This window comes from Tamandua tetradactyla, chromosome 11, assembly GCF_023851605.1.
Source record: "Tamandua tetradactyla isolate mTamTet1 chromosome 11, mTamTet1.pri, whole genome shotgun sequence".
Lineage (NCBI taxonomy): Eukaryota > Metazoa > Chordata > Mammalia > Pilosa > Myrmecophagidae > Tamandua > Tamandua tetradactyla.
The window spans coordinates 68,725,885-68,738,797 of NC_135337.1; the positions used below are offsets into that span (position 1 = coordinate 68,725,885).

Genomic DNA, 12,913 nt, shown 5'->3' on the forward strand with positions numbered 1-12,913 from the left:
AAAATGTGATCCAAATTCCTTTCTACTCTACACAAAATTAATTTACCTATTTGCCATTCATTATTTCCTGTTACTCCTCTCTCCAGAGTATTGAAATTATTCCCACAGAGGAATGTGTTTCATTACAGTCTTCACTATTTCTAAATTAGAGGAGTTGGAGTTATGACAGAACTCAACATACAATGCAAACACATGCAGCCATGAAACATCTTTCTCTCTCTCCACCCAGTCACTGCTGCAAAAATTATCAACCTGCTGCTACAGCTCTCAGTCATGCAAAAATGCAAAAAGCACCTGTAGCTTTTCCCCTTCCCCAATATTAATTTCTTATTGTTGTGAAACAAATTACCATAACCCTAGTGGCTTTTAACAGCATAAATTTCCTAACATACCCTTCTGGAGATCAGAAACCTGAAATGGTTCTCACTGGGCTAAAATGAAGAGGTTGGCAAGTGACATTTCTTCCTAAAGTCTCTAGGGAGGAGCCTATTTTCTTGTCTTTTTTGGATTCTGAGGGATGTTTGCATTCCTTGTCTCATAATGCTCCTTCATTATTGTATTAGCTAGGGTTCTCTAGAGAAACAGAATCAGCAGGAGATATCCGCAAAATAAAATGTATAAGAGTGTCTTACGTAACCATGAGGATGTAAGAGTCCAAGCACCGTAGGGCAGGCTGCGAGCTGACAGCTCCAATGAAGGTCCTCAGTGAACTCTCTGGAGATGTTGGCTGGCTGGAGCAGTAAAAGATGATTATTTTTTCTAAATTCTCCTTAAAAGGCTTTCATTGATTAGATTAAGTGTCACTCATTGCAGGAGGCACTCCCCTTAGATGATTATACTTGTAATCAGCTGTGGATGCAGCCAACATGATCATACTTTAAGTCCATGAAATGTCCTCACAGCAACACATGGGCCAACACTTGCCTGACCAGACAATGGGGCACTACCATCTGGCCAAGCTGACACATGAACCTGACCATCACAATTATTAAAGCCAGCGATGACCCATGGAGTGTTTTCATGCTGCCTCTCAGACACAGACTCACCTTCCTCTGCTACTTATAAGCAGTCTTGGGTTTACATTGGCCCACCCAGAAAACCCAGGTTCATCTCCCCATCTCAGCATCATCTGCTCAGCAAACTTAATTCCAACTGCAGTCATTAATTAGCTTCCTTACTAGCTGTTTTCATTTGCTAAAACTGCTGGAATGCAATATACCAGAAATGGGTTGGCTTTTTCAAGAGGGATTTACTAGTTTGCAAATTTACAGTGCTAAGGCCATGAAAATGTCCAAATTAAGGCATCAAGAGGAAGATACCTTCTCAGAGGGGAGGCTGCTGGCATCTGGGGTTCCTCTGTCACATGGAAAGGCACATGGCAATGTCTGATGCTCCTTCTCTCCTGGTTCTGATTTCAATGGCTGTCTCCAAATGTCTCTGAACTTTGGTAGGCTTTTATTGTCTTTTACTTGTCACAAAGGACACCGGTAAACAATTAAGACCCACCTTGAATGGGCTGAATCAGATATCAATGGAAGAAATCTAATCAAAATTTCCCACCCACAATAGATTTGTCCCCACAAGAACAGATTAAAGGAACATAGGCTTTCCTGGGGTTTGTAACAGGTTCACACCATGTAATATAACATATGTACAGTTCCAAAGATTAGGAGGTGGACTTTTTGGGGGGGGGGGTGGCATTATTTATGTGCCTGCTTAGCTGTTCACCCCCAAGTAAGTCTTTCCAAGCTTCTCTGGTATGTAAATTATCACTGTGCTATACCATCATATGTTAGGAGTTAGAACAAATTAGTTCTTAACATCTGCCTAAAAGAGGGAAGACTCTAGTAGTCTTAGGATTTGTAGAGCCTGTGCATGGAAGAATCATTTATTCCAAAGGGGAGGGCTGAGTGTCCAAACCCTGGACATACTTCTCAAGAATGACCCCACATTGCCCATACTTTCTCTAGATGTATCTTGAAGGAGGGAGAAAGTTGGTTCTTCATTGTAATTTTGCAGATACATCAGTTACCACAAACTGGATAGCTTGCAGAAAGTGTTTTGTCCTTTCTTGGACCCCACAGAGACCCCTTCTGTCCTCCTGGGGTTGCAGGGCTGTCAGCAGCTTCCTCTTCTCATGCTCACAGCAGCTCTGTAGGTTTCCTCCCAGAGCTGTCATCAGAACAAATGCATCAGCATTTTGTAACAGATGGCTGCTTTCAATATGAACAAAGTTCCTTAATACATTGCACAGACTTCCAGAAATTCTGGGTGCACATCTCAAAGCAGACTGGCTTCATTATAGGCAAGTGAAAAACAATTTCTGCCCAGGTGATTCATGAGCCAAAGCCACTTAAGATGGCAGCAGAGGGCTATAGCTTACTGTTATGCCTTGTTCTGCTGACTGCAGCCAAGAAAATATCATATGCCATGCACGTGGCCAAGATCCACACCCATCAGGTGCTGAGATGCTTATACTTCCCACTGGCTGTCATCATAGAAACTTACAGCTTCCTAGGGACCCATTCTTCAACCCAGTGGTATTTGACTTGGGGCAAATCACTAAAGCAGTTTAAGTTAAATTTATTCAAAATATAGAACTGACAACCCTTTACAGTTTTTTAAAAGGCTCTATATAAAATAAAGTTGCAGAACACCAAAAAAAAAAACCATAAGGAATTGCTTTTCTTTTGTTTTTGTTAAACATATTTCCAGGAGAGAAGAAATTAAGCTGAAGCTTAGTATGAGTTAACCAATGGTTCTTCACAGTGTGCCCCCAAATTGTCTGGGAGTGTATGAATTATTTTGTAATGCCACAAAGATTATGAGTTTAGTGGGATGGATCTATGTGTTAGATATGCTGAGATTCATCCGACATCCCTGCGTAAAAGAAAATTGATCTAAAAAGTTGTCCAACTTGACAAATATCCTGCTCAATTTTCCTGTAGGTAGAACTCTGTTTGAACCTAGAACTCTAACACTCTTCAAAGCTAAACATTTTTGCTTGATTTTAATATTCATGGAATTATCCAGAAATGCAATCATCATGTAAATTGAGTGAAACAAGTACTTTATTTTGTTCAGAAATTTACCAAAAGTGTTTCACAATTTCAGAAAATCATAACACCAACAACCAAACCCCTTGTGGCAAATCTCATCAATTCAACATACCAGTGCCAGCCTGGATTTTTAAACCTAATATGCACAATACCATTAGCATATAATGAAATTTTTATGTAATCCTCATTTCAAAATGTCAAAGCAAAAGAGAAAGTGCATGATTAAGTGCAATTAACAGTTGTCTTCTCTTGAATATACACATAGATAGATGTAGTCTTCCAACTATTTCATTGTCGCTTCTAATATATATCATTACTTCTCTAACATATTTGTACACAATAATTTACAAAATATATATTATTTTTATAATAAATTATTTTATGCTTCATTTATTTTAAAGGTGGAATATTTTATATTTCGACTTTATGCATGTAGGTAAGTTATACATCTATGAATTTTTCATGATTATAGGTTGGCGATACTACTTTTCAAAATATTTGTTGCCCTTTCCTGAAGTAGGATTATCTTTTCCCACCCATGACATTAGGTTTGGGCATGAAACTTGCAGGAGAACTGCATTTCCCAAAACTTTTCACATTAAACTTGGCCATGTAACTTGCTTTGGTCAATGAAATATGAGTGGATGTCATGTCATTTTTTGAGCAAAAGCCTTAAGAGCCAGACTTGGTTGGCCATTCTCTTTTCTCTCTTCCTAAATACTGACCATGCCCCCATTAGGTGCTGGCCTGGCAGACAGGATGCTGGAATGAAAATCAGGTGGGTATGGTGCATAATTGAGAAACAAACTTGTTTTTAATTATAAATCACTGAATTTTGGCATCTATAAAAAATTTGCCTAAGCTAAATGATATAGAATGTTTAAAAGCATTCATTATACAGGGAATGTTGAGGCTCCATCGCATTGAGAGCCACTAGATTTGTCCATTTTATTGTAGAAGAGAAATATCAAAATCAGTTTTCAATTCTACTGTAGGGTAAGTCAAAGAGCAGATTGAGGGTGGGCCACAGTGGCTCAGCAGGCAAGAACGCTTGCCTGCCATGCCAGAGGACCCAGGTTCGATTCCCGGTGCCTGCCCATGTTAAAAAAAAAAAAAAATTAAAAAAGAGCAGATTGATAGCTTTCTTTTTGCTAGAACAAATACCATGCAATAGGCTGCTTGACAAAAGGCATTCCTTGGCTCACAGTTTCAGAGGATGGAAGGCTTGATCCCTCCCAGGATCAGTAATTTCTGGCTGTCACGTCTGTCACATGGCAATGCACATGGTGACATCTTCTCCCTTCTCTCCTGGGTTACATCAACTTCCAGCTTCTGCCTGCTCCTTGTGGCTTCTTCTTCAAATCCAATTTTCTCTCCTTACAAGGACTTACCTTTATCAGGTTAAGTCCCACCCTCTTTTAGTCTGAGCACACCTTAACTAATAACATTCTCGAAGGTCCTATTTACAAATGGGTTCACATCCACAGGACCAGGGTTTGGGACATGAAAATGCTTGTTGTGGGGGACAGGATTCAACCCTCAGCTAGTGGTAACAGAATGGGATAAAACTAAAGTGGAACAGGGAGTGGATTTATCAGCAGAGTGAGGATTGAAGTAATATGCTGCATATATATACTCTCATCAACTGTCCTTGAAATAAACACCACAACGTGTCCCTCAGCTGTTCCCTTCATGTGGCTGTAGGATATAACACTGAACTGGTGAGGCCTCATGGAATAATTTCCATCACTGTGTCAGTGTTTGATTAAATAATACAGAAATTCTGCTCCAGCTCAAACGTTTTCTATCCTTCTATTTCAGTTGCAGAGCATGCCTGAAATTCTATTACTAGCACTTCCAACTTATTAAATAATGCCTCAGATTCCCTGGTGGAAATATGGTGTGAATCCATAGCAGAAGGTGGTGCCTTGCTATATCCATGACAGATTCAGAAGAAGTAAATGACAGCTGAAAATTGTATTTTCTCACAGAAATAACAGTGTAACAAAGAAGTTACAATTTTTTCTAAGCGCTATTTGAATTTCTTTTGCAATCATGGCTGATTCAACAGAAATGGCTGTAAATGTACCTCTCCCTGTTTGTGGGTATTTTTGCAATTTGACTTTATTGCTCCACTAAAAGTGAACTCTATTTCTCTATCCCTTGAACCTCAACTCATTTTGTGACTTGATTTGACAAATAGATGTGGAAGACGTGATAAAGTGTGAGCTTCAAGGCTAGGGCTCAAGAGAGACTGAAGCTTCATCTCCCAGTCTGTTTGCAACCACAAGACTGACATATGAGGAAGCTCCTTAAGGACAAGTGGCCACCTGGAGGGCATTGATAATCCCCAAGGCACAGAGTGAGGCCATATATGAGAGTTGGCACACAGTGCTCTCAGATCAGACTGGTGAAGAACCACCTCGCTGAGCCCAGTCCAAAATGGCAGCCCACCATCATGAGCAAATAACATGGTATTGTTTTAAGCCATCAAGCTTTGGGATGGCTTGCTATAGAGCAATAAATAACTGAAACAATAATAAACTCAAGCAGAAGTGACTCATAAAAAATAAAATTTTAACTGTTTAATATAGGTATAAACCTGGATGTAGAGTACACCTGAGGACATGTAAATTTGTGGTGAGAAATCTTAACTTCATTATCTCAGATACAAATGAGATTCTGAGAAATTTGATTGATCAATGCTATAGATCAAGGCTATATGATCAATGCTAGAAAATTGATGGATGAAAGAATGAGAGAGGCCAGAACAAGAAAGGATCCCACATAAGACACAAGTAGAGAATGATGCTAATAAGCCATTCATTCAATATAATTTGTTTCTATTTTAGGACAACTATTATTTGCTGGAAACTTTTCTAGATATTGGTGCTCCAATAGCATACAAACTGCATGCCTTGCACTTAAGGAGATTATAGCCATTCTCTAGACTCAAGATCCACTTCCAAGGGGAGAATCTCAAACTCCCTGTAGAAGCTTAGCCTATGGTTTGAATCACAGACATAAGGTGGGTACCTGCAGGCTTCAAAAGCAGCATTTATACTGCTGATCAAAGGAACTGCATGAAAAATAAAACATTTCACTATAATATTAATTCAGTATGCTCTTTTATAATAAATGTAGTGTCCCTTGTTTTTCCTGTAAAAATTTCAGAATTCTCACAAACATCAGACAAACTAAACACTATGTAACAAACCTGCCCTTCCCAAAGTATTGCCAGTGGCCATTTCTAATACACAAATGGGAGCCAAATGGTTGGGAGACTAGCTTCTGAAGCTTCATTTATGTTTATATGAAATTAATCAAGGCTTCTTTTAATTGATACTTTATATTATTTTAACATTGCAAGGCTTGTGAATAGCTACTCTCCTTTTGTACTACCATGGCAATCTTTTCATTTTATTTATTCCTAGTATGAATATTTAAAACTAGTATTTCCTTATTCTTTACAGTATATTTAATAGGACTGTTAAATAACAATAGGCTAAAAGATTCAGATTCTAAAAAGAATGATTAAAAATTATTACCTTTATTGTAGTTTATAAAAGCATGCCTAAAATATGTATGACTCAAATTATTTATTGGTATGTATTAAGAACTCCATATTAAAATAAAATATTTCCTTGACATAAATATATTCCGTTTGAGTTTTGGGTAAGATATCAAAATTATTTTCATTACTAATGGAAAGAATTTTAGAGTAGTTCAATTCATATCATAATTCAATGTAAAATGTATTTCATAAAGAGAAATTAGAAAAATATACCTATTTTATTTAACCAGGAAACATAAGTGCCTATATCTCATGTGCCCTTTGAATCAGACTTTTCAGTAATTGTTAGATAGAGCATAATTGATTATCTCTACTTAACAACGATATCATAGTTAATTGTTCAGATAAAACCATGAAAATGGCAAAAACTACATGCAAATCTCTTAGATTTTGTTTGTTTTCCTACCATAATATTCCTGTTATTTGGACACATATGACTTTTTCCATAATTTTTCATGGAGTGCATGTTCAAATTAGGGAAATTTTAGATTGTCTCTAAAGATTACATTTGAGCCACAAGGAAATCTTTGTCTTTAAAATGAAATGTTTTTAGATATTAAAAAAAAAATTATTCCAAATAACCTTAAAACAGTGGCATCTCCTTGAGGAAGTAATGACATTTACAAGGGGATTTCCATCCAATAAGAGAAAATTACGTAATCCTTTTGGAGAAACAGCAAATTGTAACATCAAAAGCAAGCAATTTATACTTAGATAGACCTGAGATTAAACCTGAGTTTCAAACTTTAGTAACTGTCTTTGCCAGCTGCTAGGACAAATACCACACAATTGGTTAGTCTAAACAATTAGAATTTATTGGCTTATAATATTGAGGCTACAGGAAGATTAAAACTAAGGTATCAGCAAGGCTTGCCTTCTCTTAAAAATGTAGCATTGTGTTATTGGCTGCTAGTAATCCTTAGGGTTCCTTGGCTTTCCCATCACTTGCTGATGTTCTCTCCTTTCTCTTCCATGTTCTCACTAACTTCCTGCTTCTCCCTGGGACTTTTGCTTTTATAAGTCCTCCAATAATCACGATTGAGGCCCATATTATTCAGTTGAGCCACACCTTAATTGAAAATAACATCTTCAGAAGGTTCTGTTTTCAAGGGGTTCAACCTACAGCAATGCAGATTAAAATTAATAAAGTCTAGTCGGGGTACAGAATTCATCTGACACCAGCTGGTTAGTGAATATGTGAGGCTCTGTTTCTTAGAGCTATTGTGGTAACTGTGGCAATAGGAAAAATTATGATACATAGAAGTTCTTGATTTGAATGTAGTTGTATTCAGGAATGTTTTTATTTGTGGTTTGCCTATATTAGGTATTTTTTAGAAAGTCCTTCAAACTACAAGAGATTAAAAACATTCTCCTGTATTTTTTTAGATCTTAACTTTTACAAGTTTTGCTATTCATACCTAAATTCATGATTCATGTAGAACACATTTTTAATGGTTACATATTGTATGTAATATATTTTATTAAACTCCTCATATTGAAACTATTTTATTCTGACAGGACAGTTGCAAAAAAGTAGTACAGAAAGTTATTTCCTTCTTCTGGCTTCTCTAATGTTAATATCTTACATATTCAAACAATTTTCCATACATTATCTTACATATCCTTACAATGATCAGAAACAAGACACTGGCAACAATACGACATCTTGAAATTTCTCCTGTCATGTGGAACAAATTTTTTTGCATGGGTTGAGAGAGGCATCCGTTCCCTGTTTCACACTTGGATAACTAATTGTTTTCCCTGTACTATTCATTGATTATTCCATATTTTCCTCACTATATGTAATGACAGCTTTGATATTTATCAGGTTTTCATATATGCATGAATTTGCTTTGTACTTTTCTTTTCTACTGGTCTAGATATTGATCCATACATCAGAATCATTCTGTAAAATTTAATGCAGCTTTACAACAAGTGTCAACATGAAAGAAGATAAATCCTTCTGTCTTATGCTTATTTTTCAGAAGGGTCTTGGTTATTCTTTGTGACTGATTCTTCCATACAATTTTAAAAGAGTGAGATGATGTAGAGAACATAGTAGATTCTCAATAAATGTCTGTATGAAGTGTGAATGAACTTAATACAAGACTATCTTCTATATTTATTTCCTTCAGTGATGCAATCATTAGAAAATAGATCTGGTGGATTCATATAAAATTTTTCTTAAGGTGTGTTCCATCCTCCACTTGTATATATTGAGGTTAATTTGTCATCAAACTGTCCAGTTATCTAGTTCTCTGACATTCATTGGAAATTTTTCTGAATATCTAACCTTTGTATTCTCAATGAACTTTGCTTTTTGACTGTTCAAATACTGTTTTTCATCATGAATAAATAGCCTGTTGGACACAGTATATTTTAAATATTGAAAAAATATTAATTTTTGGCCATCAGTAATGATCCACTTTATTATATTTTCTGTAGAATAATTAATACATAATTTATATTAATTTGTATTATATTATTAATTGATCTATTATATTGATTTTATATTAATTGATTCTATATTTTCTATTTCTAAGTAGGCTTAATTTATACTCTGCTTATGACACATTTAATCAATACATAATACTTAAGTTACTTAATACCTAAACTCACTGGTCATTTTGACCAGTGTTTAATTTATTTTAAATTATTTAATAATGTTAACACTACTATAATTATGCCAAGAAAATTTAACAATTTCTCAAAAACCCTAGTATTATCAAAATTGAAAATCTTTAAGATATTTTAAAAATTGGAAAAAAGCTAGTCCTGAAAATGCAAAGCTATTTTGGCCTTAGAATTTTAAATGGAAACTATTGTTAAAAATACATTCCTATGAATTACCAAATTTTTAAGAAAACTTTTTAATCACAGTTTAACATAATAAAATTAAAAAACCATGAGGGTACATCTAAATAAATTCTCACTAAGTGTTCTAGTTTGCTAGCTACCAGAATGCAACACATCAGAGACGGATTGGCTTTTAATAGAAGGGGGTTTATTTCATCTGTTCTTCAGAGGAAAGGCAGCTAATTTTCAACTGAGGTTCTTTCTTACATGCGAAGGCACAGGGCAATCTCTGCTGGCCTTCTCTCCAGACCTCTGGGTTGCAGCAACTTTCCCCGGGGTGATTTCTTTCTGCATCTCCAAAGACCTGGGCTGAGCTGTGAGTGCTGAGATGAGGTATGCTGAGCTGCTTGGGCTGTGCTATGTTGCGCTCTCTCATTTAAGCACCAGCCAATTAAATCAAACATCATTCATTGCAGCAGGCAAGCTTCCTAACCGACTGCAGATGTAATCAGCGGTTGACATGCCATTGGCTCATGTCCACAGCAATAGATCTAAGCATCTTCACCTGGCCAAGCTGACAACTGAATCTAACTACCAAACTAAGTGAATTCATTCAGATAATCTCCACTTATATTAGAACATATAATATTAAAATTATCCAGAAGCTACTCTGAAGTCCTTTTGGTTCACTATCTTCTACTTCTCCAAGGGAGCCACCATATTGAATTCATAAACCACCAATTAGTTTTACCTTTTAAAAATACTTTTATGAATGGATTGGCATATTAAATACTCTTTTGTATCTGACTTATTTTGCTCAACTATATATTCATGAAGTTCATTGTTCATTGCTTTGTTGAATAATATATCATTGCATGAATAGACCACAATATTCATTTGGCAATTGGCCTTTTTCAAATTTTGGTTCTTAAGAATAGTACTGCTGAGACTGGATCCAAGATGGTGGCTTAGTAAGGTACATGCGTCTTAGTTCCTCCGACTCCAAATCAACTAATAGGTGAACAGAAACAGTACAGAACAGCTCCTGGGGCTACAGCAGGGAATGGACACACAGCGTAACCCAGTCTGGACTGGCTAGTCTGACTGCGAAACTCGGCTGCGGTGAGATCCCCGAGCGGCACGTGATTTCCCGAGCAGCCGCAGCTGCGGCGGTGCGAGCTAATCCCTCCCTCCTTCCCGGGCCGGCTGAGAGTCTCGGAGAGGCAAGCTTCCCAGCCAAGGCGGCCGGCGCCACACTTTTGCGGGCGGCTTCGAGTCTCGGCTTCGAGTCCGCGGCTACGAGTCTCGGATCAGAGGGCTATCCAAAGTCTGGGCTGGCTAGTCTGACTGTGAGACTCGGCTGCGGTGAGACCCCCGAGCTGCGCGCGATTTCCCGAGCAGCCGCAGCTGCAGCGGTCCGAGCTACTCCCTCCCTCCTTCCCGGGCCGGCTGAGAGTCTCGGAGAGGCAAGCTTCCCAGCCAAGGCGGCTGGCGCTACACTTTTGCAGGCGGCTTCGAGTCTCGGCTTTGACTGCGAGACTCGGCTGCGGTGAGACCCCCGAGCGGCACGCGATTTCCCGAGCAGCCGCAGCTGTGGCGGTCCGAGCTACTCCCTCCCTCCTTCACGGGCCGGCTGAGAGTATCGGAGAAGCAAGTTTCCCAAGCCGAGGCAGGCGGCGCACCTCTTTTGCGGGCGGCTTCGAGTCTCGGCTTTGAGTCCGCGGCTACGAATCTCGGACCAGAGGGCTATCCAAAGTCTGGGCTGGCTAGTCTGACTGCGAGACTCGGCTGCGGTGAGACCCCCGAGCGGCGCGCGATTTCCCGATCAGCAGCAGCTGCGGCGGTCCGAGCTACTCCCTCCCTCCTTGCTGGGCCGGCTGAGAGTTTCGGAGAGGCAAGTTTCCCAAGCCGAGGAGGCCGGCGCCCCTCTTTTGTGGGTGGCTTCGAGTCTCGGCTTCGAGTCCGCGGATACGAGTTTCGGATCAGAGGGCTATCCAAGCCGCGGTGCCCCCCCCGCGGGAGTCTTCCTGGTCTGGTGGGGAATCCCCCAGGCCCGCTGCGGCACGTGACCAGCCACAGGGCCCCCTCAAGCCGCAGCAGCTGACGTCCCCACTACGTGCGGCCCCTGAACCAACGGAGAGAATTGGATCTGAAATCCCCAGGCTGCAGAGATCGGTGACTGGGGGAGACCCATTCCAAACACTTGAGACAAACGTGTGCCCCATGCGCCACTTACTGGGCAAGATAAGAAAAACAGATCCCAGGGATTTCACAGAAAAATCTTACAACCTTGCTGGGTCCGACACCCAGAGAAATCTGAAAAAATGCCCAGACGCCAGCAGCAGAAGATAACTGTTCACGCTCACAAGATTGAGAATATGGCCCAGTCAAAGGAACAAACCAATAGCTCAAATGAGATACAAGAGCTGAGACAACTAATGCTGAATATACGAACAGAAATGGAAAACCTCTTCAAAAATGAAATCGATAAATTGAGGGAGGACATGAAGAGGACATGGGCTGAACATAAAGAAGAAATAGAAAAACTGAAAAAACAAATCGCAGAACTTATGGAAGTGAAGGATAAAGTAGCAAAGATGGAAAAAATAATGGATACCTACAATGATAGATTTAAAGAGACAGAAGATAGAATTAGTGATTTGGAGGATGGAACATCTGAATTCCAAAAAGAAACAGAAACTATCAGGAAAAGAATGGAAAAATTTGAACAGGGTATCAGGGAACTCAAGGACAATATGAACCGCACAAATATACATGTTGTGGGTGTCCCAGAAGGAGTAGAGAAGGGAAAAGGAGGAGAAAAACTAATGGAAGAAATTATCACTGAAAATTTCCCAACTCTTATGAAAGACCTAAAATTACAGATCCAAGAAGTGCAGCGCACCCCAAAGAGATTAGACACAAATAGGCTTTCTCCAAGACACTTACTAGTTAGAATGTCAGAGGTCAAAGAGAAAGAAAGGATCTTGAAAGCAGCAAGAGAAAAACAATCCATCATATACAAGGGAAAACCAATAAGACTATGTGTAGATTTCTCAGCAGAAACCATGGAAGCTAGAAGACAGTGGGATGATATATTTAAAACACTAAAAGAGAAAAACTGCCAACCAAGACTCCTATATCCAGCAAAATTATCCTTCAAAAATGAGGGAGAAATTAAAACATTCTCAGACAAAAAGTCACTGAGAGTATTTGTGACCAAGAGACCAGCTCTGCAAGAAATACTAAAGGGAGCACTAGAGTGAGATATGAAAAGACAGAAGAGAGAGGTATGGAGAAGAGTGTAGAAAGAAGGAAAATCAGATATGATATATTTATAATACAAAAGGCAAAATGTTAGAAGAAAATATTATCCAAACAGTAATAACACTAACTGTCAATGGACTGAATTCCCCAATCAAAAGACATAGACTGGCAGAATGGATTAAAAAACAGGATCCTTCTATATGCTGTCTACAGGAAA

At 38.8% G+C, this 12,913-nt stretch overlaps 1 long non-coding RNA gene across 1 annotated transcript in view; it reads right to left on the reverse strand.

Moving 5' to 3' along the window:
- Nucleotides 1-1,873: 1,873 nt before the first annotated feature.
- The window catches only part of LOC143650249 (uncharacterized), a 41,131-nt gene continuing 30,091 nt past the window's right edge, over nt 1,874-12,913 (reverse strand). The window contains exon 3 of the long non-coding RNA XR_013159462.1: nt 1,874-2,172. This is a non-coding gene — a long non-coding RNA (uncharacterized LOC143650249). The remainder of the gene's footprint in view (nt 2,173-12,913) is intronic.